This window comes from Centruroides sculpturatus, unplaced genomic scaffold (genome assembly GCF_000671375.1).
Source record: "Centruroides sculpturatus isolate CEXI.00-Female unplaced genomic scaffold, Cexi_2.0 scaffold234, whole genome shotgun sequence".
Classification (NCBI taxonomy): Eukaryota; Metazoa; Arthropoda; class Arachnida; order Scorpiones; family Buthidae; genus Centruroides; species Centruroides sculpturatus.
In genome coordinates, this window is record NW_019384411.1 from 676,057 (window position 1) to 691,632 (window position 15,576).

The 15,576-nt window shown below is 28.2% G+C and overlaps 1 protein-coding gene across 2 annotated transcripts in view; it reads left to right on the forward strand.

Moving 5' to 3' along the window:
• The window catches only part of LOC111619028 (phosphatidylinositol 4-kinase beta-like), a 46,636-nt gene that overhangs the window by 5,282 nt on the left and 25,778 nt on the right, over nt 1-15,576 (forward strand). The window contains exon 1 of one of the 2 annotated variants that reach the window (XM_023360665.1): nt 3,925-4,328. The exons of the other annotated variant lie outside the window; for it this stretch is intronic. The gene's annotated coding sequence lies outside the window, so the exon portion shown is untranslated. Of the gene's footprint in view, nt 1-3,924; nt 4,329-15,576 lie in introns of those variants that run through there. 2 annotated transcript variants of the gene reach the window in all.

Sequence of the window (15,576 nt, forward strand, 5' to 3'; positions counted from 1 at the left end):
TTCAATCTCTCTTTACAATATTTTTCACATCTTTTAATGACATAACTCAGCTACAAAGAACTTTGACACTGTATTAACAGTTTGTTTGTACTGTATTGTCATCATTTTTCTTGTTTTATTAACGTATTACAGTATAGTTTTTTAACTCATTCTGATAAATGTTTTAATAAGACAGAAATGTAAATAAAATTAAGAAAATACTCTTGATTTAAAAGTTTTAATGTGTAAAATAATTGGGTTAAATTGTCTTATCAAAAGAATCAAAGACGATTAACTTTTTATGACATGAAACTTGTAAACACAGCTTCTGCTTTATAAGAATCAAATTTCTACTTGTCACCTCTTCAATAGTACTTTGTAGTGAGTAATTTAGTGAAATTTGGATACTTGGTTGGAAATATTTTTTATTGTTTTTGGACTATAGCCAAATGAATGTTTAAATGTTTTTTAATTTCAAAATTTTGCAGAAAGATGTTTAACTCATAATGATGTTTTAGTTACCAAAGACAAGATATGTAATGGAACATATTTAATCCTTATTTTATAGTGTTTAAACATTTAAAAAATGCTATTTTCTGTAAATATTTTTATATAAGATGTTAATACAGACTTATTTAATACTGATAAATGTTATGGAAATCTTCAAAACTTGTTTAAAATTGATTCTGAAAGTTAAATGAGCTAAAGCTGGACTGTGTAATAGTCCATATTTTATTTATTTATCTTACTTACATTTTAATAAATTATGAAATTATTTATTTATATGATTTTATAATTTATTAAACAAAAGATAGGATACAATTTTAAAGAGATTGTGCAAATTATTCATTTGTGTGAATTAAATGCAGCAAAATAGCATTAACCTGTAAAAGTTATGTTAGAATTAATTTAACAGCAAAATACTTTTAATGAATCCTTTGATAAGAGATGTTAATATAAGAATGGTAATGGTATGTGAATACTAATGGTATATGATAAATAAAAATTGAAACTTGAGATGGCTAACTGATAAATACAGAACAACTGTTGATAGAAATAAAGTTCATTATACTGTGAATTGAATCTAAAGAATGAGAAAAGAATTATCATTGATTAAACAGGTTGAGATTGCATTTGTACTTTAGTTTTTTAATTGTACAACGTCAATATTCTAATCTGTGTTAAATCTTTTCATTTGTTGTTTGTGAGAAATTTTTATGAAAACAGTCTTTAATAAGTAGATTTATTTTGATGAATGGGCTATGGCTATTCTAATTTGGAAATATTTAAAGTATAGGAGAAATTATACAGATCTATGAAAGACTAAATAACTGGGACTAACTTATTTATAAAATAACTGGAAGATGAAAGACTCAAATTGCAGACAGTTGTGAAACTGGTATAACATTTTTTAACTGAACTAATTTTATTTAACTCTTTCTAACCTGTTACCAGTGCATCTACTAACTCTTAACGAACCAAAACACGTTTTAGAACCCCTAATTTGAGTTAGCAGTTACCAACATTTTACTAAATTTAAATGTTAGTTTATTATTACAAATGCTTTCACTAGAATTCTTGTAAAATTTATTATTTACATGAGATTTTATTACTACTAATGTTAACGGTTTTGATTTGTTATCCAGAAAGTTCAGCCATCTATGTTGTTTAAAAGAGGATCACTTTAAAGATTTCTTATATATGCTTTGTTTGCTACTGCAAGTACTAATGAGACAGTTTTGTTAGATAAAATCCCATTTATTTACAATCATTTCTTAGAATTTGATGTCTAGTTCCTGTCAGTATAAAAAATTGAAGTGAAGAATAGTTGTGTTTACTACTACTGTTCCACAGTGTAATATAATTTTACATATAGTATGTTGTTCAAAACAGATTTTGTTTTTAAGTAAACAGACCATTTTATTTTATTTACAAGAGCTATATTTGATATATTAAACCAGAAAAATAATTTTGATAAACAAAACTTATATTAGAAAATAAACCATTTTCAAATTATAAATGAGTAAGATTTATTGCTGGATACATTAAAAACACTAATTTCACTGTCATCTCAAGAACTTAAAAGTGTTATATACTTCAATTTTAAGTTAATTAATTATGTATAGTTATAATATGTACTTTATTTTATCATTTAATAATAATAAATACTCACTCCATCTTGCCAAAATTAATTCACTTTAACTTATTGATAATATTTAGTCATTTCCAATTTGTTAATCTTTTTCTCTTAAAGATTTGATGTGTGTAAGGAGTTGAATGATTTGGAAACATGCTAAGTACAACAAAATTTATTGGTAAAAATGAAGAAAAATTCCCATATTTATATTGATGCTTTATTTAAATAAATGAATAACTAGTCCAATTATGCAAAAAAGTGTGTGCTTTGTTAGTTTTAAAGGTGTTCAAAGAAGTTTGTTAAAAGCAAGAAATTCTATGTAAATATATATTGATATATATATATATTTTTTAAAGCAGTCAGAATTTATTTATAACATTATGTATGCATGATCAACGGAAGGTCTTTTTAATGTGTGTAGTATGATGATTGTGATAGCCATTATTACTACTGATTACCCCAATTTCCTAACCAGTTTTAATCATCTATTATTTCAAAGATGATAAACATAATTACTTAATTTTATTAAAGTTTAATCAATATTCATTAGTTATTAATAGCTGTAGACTTCTGTAACATTTAAATACATTATAGATATGTAATAGTATTATGTAGCTAATTTAATCCAGTCTATATTCTGAAGGAATTCTGATTTCTGGCACGATCTTGAGCATGGATGCCCATTTAAAAAAATTGATGCCCATGCCCATGATATTAAAAGAATATACTGTTAAGCCATTCACAAATATATTATTTGAATGTCAAAATTATTCATACTTAAGAATTATTTTAAAATAAAAATGTTAACATCTAAATGCAAATTTATAAAAACCAAAAAGGCAATTGACATTTAAATTAATGTTAGATACTTATTAAAATGTGGTGAATTTGTTAAATCACTAGTTTCCTACTTATACAAATTGCAGATATTTGATACAGAGCTACACAAATTCCCAGTCAAAGCTTTCTTTCCTGTACAGTGTCATATTGAATTTTCCAGGATATTCTCCAGACGTGTGGTTATTGATTCTCTCAGATTTAATTCTGTCTTTCAACTTGTAAAAGTGAGTTTTTCGTTGTTATCCAGGTAGACAAATTTATATAAAATTTCAAAGTTAAGTGGCTATTGTATTTATATATACATACATACATACATAAGGTAGACATTATATATATTGGATGTCTAGCTGATATTTAACTATCATTTTGAATGCTCAATTAGGCTCAAATTATGTACAAAGGTCATTGATCCAATGAGGCTTTATTCCTGTCGTGTCAACAAAATAACATATTTTTGTACTTTATCTGTATCAAGAGGCAGGAATTTAAATACAGACTTGATTTAATTTTGTTTGCCTCTCACTTGGCTAAAATGCATATTGGCAAATGTTTCTAAATGCTAGAAATTAGATCTACATGCATAATATACAAATAAATTTAATGTATTTTAGTGGATTACTTGGTAAATATAAGACAGATTGTCTAATATTTTGAGACAGAATAAATATTTTTAATTTGCAGAGTTAAAATTTCTTTAAGTATTCGTAATTTTAATGCTAAATTTCATTCATTTTTGTTTGTTAATGTTATCAAAAACTACTTAATTATCATTGAAAAGGCTTATCTTTGTTCTCATTGTGATAAATGGCTAATCAGGTTTTGAAATCTGGAAAGAGAAAAGAAATATTGATAAATTTTTTTTGATAAAGTTCTATTTACTTTTAGATTCATTATGGGATTTTAATGCTAGCAATCAAGTTTCTCAAATTTTAATCAAAAGAGGTATATATTGAATCAAGTTGTTTCTTAATGATTCAGTTTAATGTGATAAGAACTGTCAGTTAAGAATTTATACTTAAACAATTAATTTAGGTCTTTGGAGATTTATTTTGCATTTTATTACTTCTCAGAACCAAATTTTAAAGTTTTAATTTAAAAAATATTTAAGATTTATATTAGATAAAGAGCTGTGTTTATTGTACTGAGTCAATAAAGGAAGTTACATTTCAAAAAATGGAATTTTATCTTTCATCATAAAGGAAATTCAGATGGTTTTGTTTTTAAATCCTTGAAGACGTCAAATTAATTGTAGAATTGGTGTTTTCATTATGCTAATTGTGATAAACTCTTCAAAAAGTTAAGAAAATTGTTAGTCTAGAACATAATTTGTACTTTATATACTTGAAGAAAATAATCAAACATTCTTAGGAAGGTAACAAGTTTTATTATTCACTAGAAAAGTGGTTCTCAATCAGTGCCAGAAAACCTTAAAATGCTAAATTTTGTCTGTTTTTTAATATTTGTAACCCTATATTATTTTTTTAATATACAAACTGCAGATTTTTTTGTTTTATTTTGTTTATTTTCAATGTGATACTGCCTTGTTGCAGTGCCACTAAACATTGAGTACAAAACTAGCTGAAAAAGATTGAGAATCACTGGCTTTAAAATACTTTTTTGGTTGCCGTGTAAATATGGAAAATTTTAAGTTCAGATTTTTTGTGCCCATAATCAGTAACATATGAGAAATCCTTCCTCCTTTGTTAAATAATAATAATGCAATAAATATCATATTTTATGACATGTAAGACATAAATTTGTCCAAAATAATCTCAAAAGCATGCCCTGTGTGTTATGTGATCTCCTACAGCAGTGGTTCTTAACTGGTGTTCCGCAAACATAAAGTGTTCCACCAAAATTTGAAAATTTGTGAAAAATTTAAAACAAGTATTAAAATGAAAAAGTAAAAGTCATTGTTTTTAGTTGTATCATCTTTACTTGTACTTATGTAGGCTTTTATCAATTTTTATAACGGATTTCTATTAGAACATGAATCAAATCTGCTTTTGTGTGTAGGTGGAGCCTATGTGCAAACAGTTGAATGACAACAATTGACATGTACAGATGTAACAAAATTATTACAAAAGTTGCTTCTAGCCCTTGATATAATTATATTATCCACAACCGTGAGGCAGATAATAGTGAGGGCTTATCAGACCAATGATGGGCACAAACGCTCAGGGATCAAAGTGAAAACAATTTAATAAACTCAAAAAATTACTACATAAGTGTGAAAACGAAAACCCAAAAAGCATTTCAGACTATTTTTCCAATAGAAAATAGTCCCTCATCAGTTGGTATTAGTTAAAGGTAATAGAATTACACAAGGTAACAGTCAACTTAAAATCTCATCCTAAAGTTATACAATATAAAAATTGAAGACACCACTGTAACAGTATGAGTAGTAAGCATCAGCAGTAGGTATTATCTAAAGTAGATGGCATATTAAAAATTATACAAAGCAAAGGTAAACTTAAAACTATACCTATAACTATACAATATAAAGGTGAAGATGCCATTATAACAGTATGAGCAGTAGACAGGTGTAATAAATCTTCATGACTTTGCATGGTGGAGTGACATACAGGGTGCTGATAGAAAACAGTTATAAGTTAACTTATAACTGTTTTCTATCAGCACCATGTGGTTTTCCAGTACTTACTACACCACAAAACTCCCAAACAAACATGACAGCATACAGACAACAACTACACCATAGATTCACACAACAATATCCTCACCTCACTGTCACCGAACAATGGGTTGTTGATCAAAAAAGAACAATTATACACAATAACCTTATCCCACAAACAATACTTGAACTTATCAAATAACAGGTTGCTGATCAAATATATCAACAGACAGAAACATTTAACATTAACGAAGATCATGTAACTTGTCAGGATAGTCCAGCAGCAAGCATTGATAATAGCACACAAACAACTACCACAACGATATTACAGACACTTCCTCATCCATCACTGATAACATAGACATAGATTTAGTTAATACGCTCTCACTTATATTTCAGGAAACACTCATTAAATATATAGGTACAGATCCCACACACAGACTACGAATACCAAAAATCAACATGTCAAAGGTAGTAGGAAAATTTTGTAAACACTCGCTTACTATCACACTAGAAATTAAATGGATGTAGTCATCCAATTAATTTCTACACTCTCACATATTCATACATTAGTTTATGCTGGGGCAGTTACAGTAGTGACACACCATGGACTGATAATACAATTGCAGACAGATACACACAAAACACAATTCTATCAGAAGTCTGCCTGGCAGAGAAGAATAGAAACACAAATAAATGATTGCAATATATCCTGGAAAGTAGTGTTGACGGAAGAGGGACTTGAGCCCGAAACACGTCTTGGCAAGTAAAAAATTCTCAAATAAAAGTTTGACAGAATTGCCAAGTGTCTGTATAAGCACCTAGTAGTGATAACAAATTATTCACAAATAAATAACATTAGACAGCAATTAGGCAGGCTGACACAATACACTAAAAACAACATAACACCCAAATTAAAGAAACAACTGAAAAACATTTCAAGAAAATCAAAACACACCCAAAACATGAACATTACAGCACACACACTACAGAATACATCGATACACTAAAACAATAACTTGCAGCCAGAGCAAGTAGACTGAAACAATACAAAACATGCACGCTACCAAAACAACAAAATAAATTATTAATATTTAAATTTTCGACTATAAATTCGACTATCTTCTATTATCAGGACTTATTATACTGGTTTTACAGATAATATTACAAAGATTAACAGAAAACAATTTTTATTTTATTTCGTATACCTACCAGGTATACGAAATAAAATATTTCGTATACCTACCAGGTATACGAAATAAAATAAAACTTGTTTTCTGTTAATCTTTGTAATATTATCTGTAAAACCAGTATAATAAGTCCTGATAATAGAAGATAGTCGAATTTATAGTCGAAAATTTACATATTAATAAGGAAAAAAGGACATTGAGGCAATTTAATTAAACAAAATAAATTATTTACAAACAATGAAAAACTCTTACAGACAAATTGGTAACAAAACAAACATATATGCACAGTACAGTGGCACACCAACAGAAGAACTCGCAACTTATTGGTCTTCTATTTGGTCCACTGCTGTTACACACAATGCTGATGCAGGCTGGAACGAGGAGGAGAACAGAAACTTGCACAACATACCAACTATGCCCTGTGCTGAAATAAACGTACACAGCATCCGTTACGCTGTTAACAGAATACACAACTGGAAGATACTTGATGTAGACAACATTTACAATTTCTGATACAAAAAATTTACATCACTGCACCAGGAACGAGCTAAACATCTAGCACACATCATCATGAATCCACAAGACATGCCAAAATTTCTTACTCAGGGCATCACCTACATGAAACCTAAAAACAACACCACAGACCCCACACAATACAGACCAATTACATGTCTTCCAACACTACAAATTATTGACATCCTGTATCGCAAACAAAATATACAAACATGTTGAAGAACACAGAATTCTGGCAATGCATCCACAGACCACAAATACTGGAAAACCATGTGGTTTTCCAGTATTTGTGGTCTGTGGATGCATTGCCACAGAAATACCAAGGCTAAATTGGTTCCTCACATCTGTTGAGGGCATTGCAGTAGGCATGCTTGGGCCAGTGCTGCTTTCTCCACCAGTAATCAAGGGAGATTGTCTGATTCTAGTGGAAAATAGCTCCACAAATGTTTATCTCTGCATTAAATTAAATTGTTTATGGAGCTACTGAAGTCAAATTGTTAAGGAAGAAGATGGAGTTTAAATTCTTAAACTTTTACGTCAGATCTGCTTGATTCGATTTGACATTGGAATTAAGTAGCTGTGAGAATGTTTTTCATTAAATTTAGATGATTCAATCGTCATTCATTATAAACCATCATTTTTAAACTCTCTTCATCAAGTGAAAATTCATTAATCCTGTTCCCTTCATTAAACATAAAATGTAAGTTGTTAAAAATGAGCAGTTTTATATTTATCTATGATAGATACAAGATGCTGAAAAAAGTAAGAAAATTGATAAGTGAAATATTTAACAATTTTTAAACTTATATCAAATTATTTATATTATTGCAAAACTTTCTTCAGATATGAATCCAGACTAAACTGAGATGACATTGTGCAAAGAGTTTGATTTATATTAATCAGTTAATAGTGTGTGAAACGTTAAATCTAGTGACCAGCTTTAAACTAAATTAAAAAATGACAAACTAGTTTTACCAGAATAGTTTTTAAATAGTTTCATCATTTAGAAGTTAGGAATGAAGAAAATATATCAATGCAAAATATTAGTCGCATTACTATTAAATCTGCCCAAACTTCTGATACACTTTCAGGAAGTCCTGTAAGAATAGAATATTTAATGATTAACATTACTTGTGGCTACTTATAAAGGTAAATGTTCCTTCAGTTTTAAGTGAAATTTTTAAGGATATCAAACATATCACTTGGCAAACTTTTTTGTATGATGATCAAAAAAATTGTCTTTAGAGGTGATTATTCTTGATTTAATTCTTAACTGTTCATTTATTATTTTATTCATTTATTATTTGTTTGTGAATCGTAAGTTATCAAATAAATTACAATAAAAAGCCACTCTGCTCCAGTTCACAACAGGTTATGTTGCGTTCCGTTCTCTGTGTTTTAACTCGTCTGAAGTTTTTCTGATTGACAAATATATAAATGCTGTTCATTTCTGAATAATTTGATGTAATGTAGATTCAAATTTAAGTATTACAAAAGTTAATTAGTTAATTAAAAACTAGTTTAGTATGTAAATAAGATATAACTGACAAAATGACATAGTAAAGACTTTTTTGATATATATGCATTAATTATGAATTGCTTTGTAATAATAGAAGATAATTTATTACAGTTTTATCTTATCATCCTGTATTGTGTAATAAAGTGTACTGTACTTGATATTGCTACAAAGTTTAATATTCGTAGATTTATACAAAAAGATGCAAATACAAGTGATATGAATTTATATTTGAAAATATCCGAAATATGCCACATAGTCTTTAAGGAACCTAATTGTGTAATTTCTCCAAATCATAATCATGAGGATAAAGATTTTCATTTCTAGAATGCATCTTTACAACTTTAACCTTTTATTTTAATCTCTAAAATATATTAAAGTTTGTTTTTGAAGGTTAAGTGATATTTTTTATTCATATAATTCTGTCAAATCTATATATTAATATAAAAATTGCCTAATTTGTAATTAATGAATGTAAAAACAACCTTCAAAATGTGTTGAAATCATTAAGGAATTTGTACATATGAACGTGTTGTCCTTTGAGCTTCTAAGTGATATTATAAAAATGAAAATAAATTTTTGATCAGATTATTAATCTAACTCTTCATTGTTTCAAGAATCATATCATGATATCGTATTAAACTAGAGATATCAACTTCATAATTTTTTGTATATTGTTAATTTGAATTTTGTTATTACATTTGATGAAAGTGGGTGTCTAAATTATATAAATAATAGTTTTCAGTTCACCATGATAAACTCTGCTGTTTCAATTTGAAGGCCATTTAAGTATTTAATGTTTTCAAATTTTTGAGTAAAGCATAAAAAATAGACTGCTTTATTGGAGTTGAAATAGTTAAAACATGACATGAACCAACATCTGTAGTATTTTTGGACTTAGTGTATCTTCAGGGGATACTAGGAAAGGTGTGGAAATTCTAGGGCAGGGATCTCAAGTTCAAATGCAGCAAAGAGCCAGTCAAATAGGTGTATATCAGATGTGGGCTGTTTTCATTATTATTCAGAAAACCAAAACGTACTGTAAACTGAGAAAAAGGCTCTAATAAAGGCCTTTTTATTGTCATGTCTCTATGACATGTAAACAGTTAGAAATTTGAATTTTTCTGTTTTAATCCCTGCAAGAGGTTAGAAACATTGTTTTTTAGAAATCATTAATGTTGCGGGTTTGATATGAAGACTTAACGGGCTGTATCCAGCCTGTGGGCCACCAGTTTGTGACTCCTGTTCTAGGGGATGAAAGTTTCTAGAAGGTAGGAAAGAAAGTGTAAAAATGAAAGGGAAGTTGATATTTTTTATTCTTTAAGTAATCAGTTTGAGTCCATTAAAGTTTGTTTGGATATCACTTTTAACATGTAAATTTAGACCACTAGCTTCTGCACTCTCATTGACTGAGCTACATTCTAATAAATTATGTATGCAATAGGTTCCTTTTTCTCACTTTACTATCCCCATTTTTCTGATTGTTGTAAATTTCTATTATGACAATATGAAATACAATAATTGAATGCATCTCTATGGTATCATATACAATAGAATTTTGTCAATTTGAACTAATTGGGATTCAAACCTGTTTGCATTAGTGATTGCTTCAGATTATCCAAAAATTTTTTTATGGTGTGATTTTGTTAATATAGGATTTTACAACGTACTGTAGTCGGATTAGCATTATCCAACTACTGTATATTGCAAGTGATCCTGTGGTGCGTGTCATCCAGATGAAATATAACAGGATAATATGCACCACTCAGGTTTTGAGAACAGATGAATGAACTCTGTTTATATATGTAGATGAGTTTTTGATCTCTTTCCATGAGTAAGCATATGACTAGGAAGGAAGAGACATAGGCTTTTCTATTTTGATAGCAAATTTTAAATTTATTTTGAGGGTTTATGCATACCATATATTCCAGATTGCTTGAGAAAACATGGCAGTTACACATTTTGTTTGTAGGGGGAGAGATTTTTTATTATTGATAGGAATTTTGGATTTGGAATAGTGAAGTTCTATCATAATTAACTCTTTATATGTGGACTCAACCTCAATTTATGACTATTGAGCTTATGGAAAATAGAATCAACTTACTCTACAACTGTTTTCCAGAAATAATTAATCATAAAAGTGGAAGACTACTGTGTATATTTTCTTTGTACAGCTGGGAATTGTGTAAGATGAGTCAAAAGAGCCATCAGATAGGTGCTACAAGGATGTTAAATAAAACTGATACCATACTAGATCTTTAGTCCCATATTGTCTTAAAGTGTCAAAAGGAATTTATAGTTTCTCCAATTGCTTTCAAAGTGATTTCTTAGGCAAACATTTAGCCAACAGACTAGCCACAGCACTTCTATTATTGTTGTTAATCTTCTCAAGTGATTTATTATTTCAAAATGTTACCTGATTTATCAGATTTAAACAGTTATTGTCACCTACAATTGAAAAATTTCATATTGTTCTGTACATATGATTGGGCTTCTGTCTCACACTGTGTGTAAGTGATTATGTTTAGTGTCAGAGGAAAAGGTTGGCAGTCAGCATCTCTGTGGAGCTGTTTTTAAGTATTAAGTTTTAGAAATTGTTTAATATTTATATCTAATTTATGAAACAATAAAAATAATCTTGAGTTTTTAAATTATTATTTATTGTTAAATCTTATTTCTGCATATCTCGTTTTAATTTAAATTGTACAGGAGACTAAATTGTAAAGGTTGTTTATACCATGTTTGAGTGCGTAAAATTAATGCTTTTCTCATGTAACAAGTAGTTGTATAGCATGGTGTAGACAAACTTTTAACATTGTCAATTAGCCATGCAGTCTGCCTGCAACAGAATAGAGAAGGAAGTCAACTGACAGACTGATTTTATATAATAAAGCCAATTTGGACGACCTGAATTATTCAAAATGAGTGTAAAGAAATTTCTGTTTGGAAACTTCAAATGTGAATAGATTATATTTTTTGTTGGGTATTTTTGTCTTGTTGTTAGTTTAAAAATGTGAATGAAAATTTTTACTACAACAAGTGTTTTTTAAATTTTAATTGTATGTTGCTTGTTGCTATTTTAACACCTGTTACTCAGTCAATAAAATTTGATTTTACTCTCATTACAGTTCCTGGTGGTGCATAATTATCTGATTTAAATAAATGTTTATACCATTAATTTTTGGATTTTATTATATTTTCATTTGTTAATCTTTCATTTTTCTTTCAAATGTGAAAAATTGAATGATAATTTACTTCTAAGTACAGTATTACTTTCTAAACAAGTCTCTTAATTTTAATAATAATCATTAAAAATGGATAAACTCATCACATCATCCGATTTGTCCTAAGATCATCATCTTAGGACAAATCGGTAAGATGACAAAATGGCAGAACTTGAATTCCACAACTGAAAGGACTGTCCTAATTTAAGTGGTGGTGTCAATTGAGGTGAAAAGGACATCATCATGCAAATGGCAAGGATAATTTATGAAATTAGTGCTTGTTACATTCATGTTCATGTCCTAACTAACAGGTGAAAGTGTGGCATTATAATATAATGTGATGAATTAATTAGATAAATGGCTTTTGAAATAATTTGCGAGATCATAGTTTTGTGGTATGTTATATAATTTATAATTATTAAATTTAGTAACTTAAGCTGCATGAGCTGTATTTTAAAATTTGTTTTTGATTTAAAGGCACTTCACTCTAGAACTAACATCTTGAATTGTAGGAGTTGAAATAGAAATGTTTACTTGAAATGCCTTCTGAGTTTATCTAAAGTATAGTAACTAAATAGGAATCAGTTCATTAGGAAAAATCAGTTCATTAAACTAAATTTTGAAAGTATGTATCAATAATTTTTGGACAGTTTCTGTAATTTTTAAAGCTGTTTTGTCATTTATTATTTGAGATGCCTCGAGTCTTCATCAAAACCATAATTCTGAAATCATATATATTACATAAAGCATGCATGTATGCATGCTACCCTCTTAAGATTCCTTATGTTATGTTTGTCCTTAAACTTTCTTCAGTTTCTGACCTTAAGTTTCCTGAGTTTCCTTGTATTTCTCTCTTTCAAGATTAGCAAACAACAATCACAAATTATCGCTTAAAGTTAGATAGTAAAAATGCAAGAATTTTTCAATCTTAGAGTGAAATTTGCAAATTATTTTTTCTTGTATATTTTAATATCCTAAATGTCATTTAAAAGTAAAATTTCTTTGCATCTGGTCAATATCTTAATTCATTTTCTGCTAATTGCCTTATTGGATAATGGTGAAAGTCAGTACATGCAGATATATGTTAAAACTTTTCACTTAATGTAATATTTTTAACAAATTTGGCTGGAGAATGACATTTCAAAATGAAAAGATTTTAATGCTACTGGGTAAAATGCATTAGTGCAAACATTTTTAAGAGGGATATTGATCTTTATTGTCAGTTCAAAGTTTATTAAGAACTTTGGACTGACAATTGTTCTTAAATGGATAATTTATTCAGAGACATAAGTTAACAGTAATATGTAAATACCAAACAGTTTATTTTTTCAAGAGTATTTTCAGATTTAATAGAACAAAATTAATTAAACATCATTTTGTAAGATACTTTTGCAATTGTTTGATGTAGAAGTTAAATCAGGAATTAACATTCTGTGATACTTTTCTAACATTTTCAGTAAGCTTTTTTGAATGAAAATCTTGTTATTATTTCAATATCATCTCAAATTCCATTTAATTACTGTAGTTCATACTGAAGTAAGCCACTAAATTTGGATTCAGTAGAAAGAAAAAGATTGTTAACTTCCATAATGTGAAAGATCAACAGAGATTATAAACTTAATTTTCTATTTATATGCTAAAAATAGAATTCTAATTTTTTTAATTGCATAATTAATTATATAACTGTTGTAGACTCTAGGACAATGTTTCCCAAAGTGATTCATATGCACCCCTGGTGGTCTTTGGAACCACTGATGGAGTCTGTGGCAAATTAGAATTAATTTGGGGGTGATGGGGCATAATAAGTTTGGGAACCATTGCTCTAGGATTTAGCACTTTAGTCTTGCTGACTCGTTAATAGAGCATAAACTAAATTGTTCCAAGAAGCAAAATAAATACAAAAATATACTCTAAAGATGATCTGTGAAGCTCAAAATCACTTGGGTTTATAGATTTTCACTAAAATTGAGTATAGAATTCATTAGGAAAAAATTTTCTTTGGATATTCGAACTGTGATTTATTCAAAAATTGACAAACTGGGTGCTTTCTAGACAAATTATACATGCATAAATTGGCATAAATTTCTCCTGGCACACTTTTGTTTTAATTGTTTTTAAAATTTATTTTGCTAAAAGGAGGTTATTACATTCTGACTTAATTAAGCTATTCAAGCACATACAATTACTCAAATGCTTACTCTTGTTTTTGTGTTAACGATGAAAATTTTAATTAAAATAATTTTAAATGGTGATTATTTTAATTAAAATTTTGAAAACTTGCAAATTTGACATTTTGCATTTGCAATTTCTGCAAATACCAAATTTTAATGAGTCCATTTACTACAGAAAGATGTCTCTTGTTTTTCTTTTTGTTTAATAAGTCTGGAATTTATATGCTTTTATTGCATAGATCTATTTTAGAAATTAAATTAAAAGGAATATAATTATATTAATTAGAAGTCTAATGCTGTTTTTCTTTTTATAAAGTGAGACTTTCTGTTTACTTACATAGGTGAAATTAGTGATGTATATACTTATGGAAGTTGGAATTAAGGCTGTATTTTCGTATAGAAGAAAGAATAATAGTTTGTATATAGAGGGATGAAATTAATGCTTTGTATGCTATCATAGATAGGAACAAAAGCTATATTTGAAGAATTAATTGCTACATTTGTATACAGAAGGAATTAATGTTATATTTGTTTATGGAAACTGTAATTTTTGCTATATTTAATTATGGAAGGAAGAATTAGTATTATATTTGCTCACAGGAGGCAGAAATTATTCTGTATGCTTCTTATACAAAGCAGGATCTTACATGACAACCCACATTATATAGAGCATAACTTTCTTACAAGTTTGCATATTTTTGTTGTGTGTTGCAATTAAATTTTTAAGATGATTTTTAGAGGAGAAAACTTGTTTCTATCACTTGGTAAATGTATGAATGATTTGTTATTTGCAATACAAGTGCATTAGATAAGTTTTGTTTGCATCGTGTGTGTTAGGAAAGTACAGTGAATGTAAATGTACTTTATGTAGAATAGGAAAATTAATAACTACAATTGTCGATTATTCCCCATCAGCTTTTGTTGTCTTCCTTATCAATGGCATATTGTCTAATGGCAATTATTTTCCAACAAATGTCCAAAGTAACATAATAACACAAAATAATGTATAAATATATTATTTTCCTATAATAACAATTTGCAAAGTTTCCTTCTAAGTGAATTTGTTTCAAGGTAAATCAGTATAAAAGGAAAATGTTTGCAGGTTCAAAAAACATTTTTTCTTGAATTTGATAAAGAAAAGACTGCTGTGAATTACATAATTTGGTTTGATTTAAGGGAATATTTTAAGTTTTTTAAATAATTTTATCTTGGAAGCTTTGATTTATTAAGTTTAAAGTGTGGGAGGATGGCAAAAATAATCTTACCTGTGTAAAGTAGGACAGCTTTTTTTTTAAATTCATTGGCATATAAATATTTAAAGTTATGTTTTCAAGTAGGACTTGTTCTTGCTAGGAAATAAAATAGGACATTTGT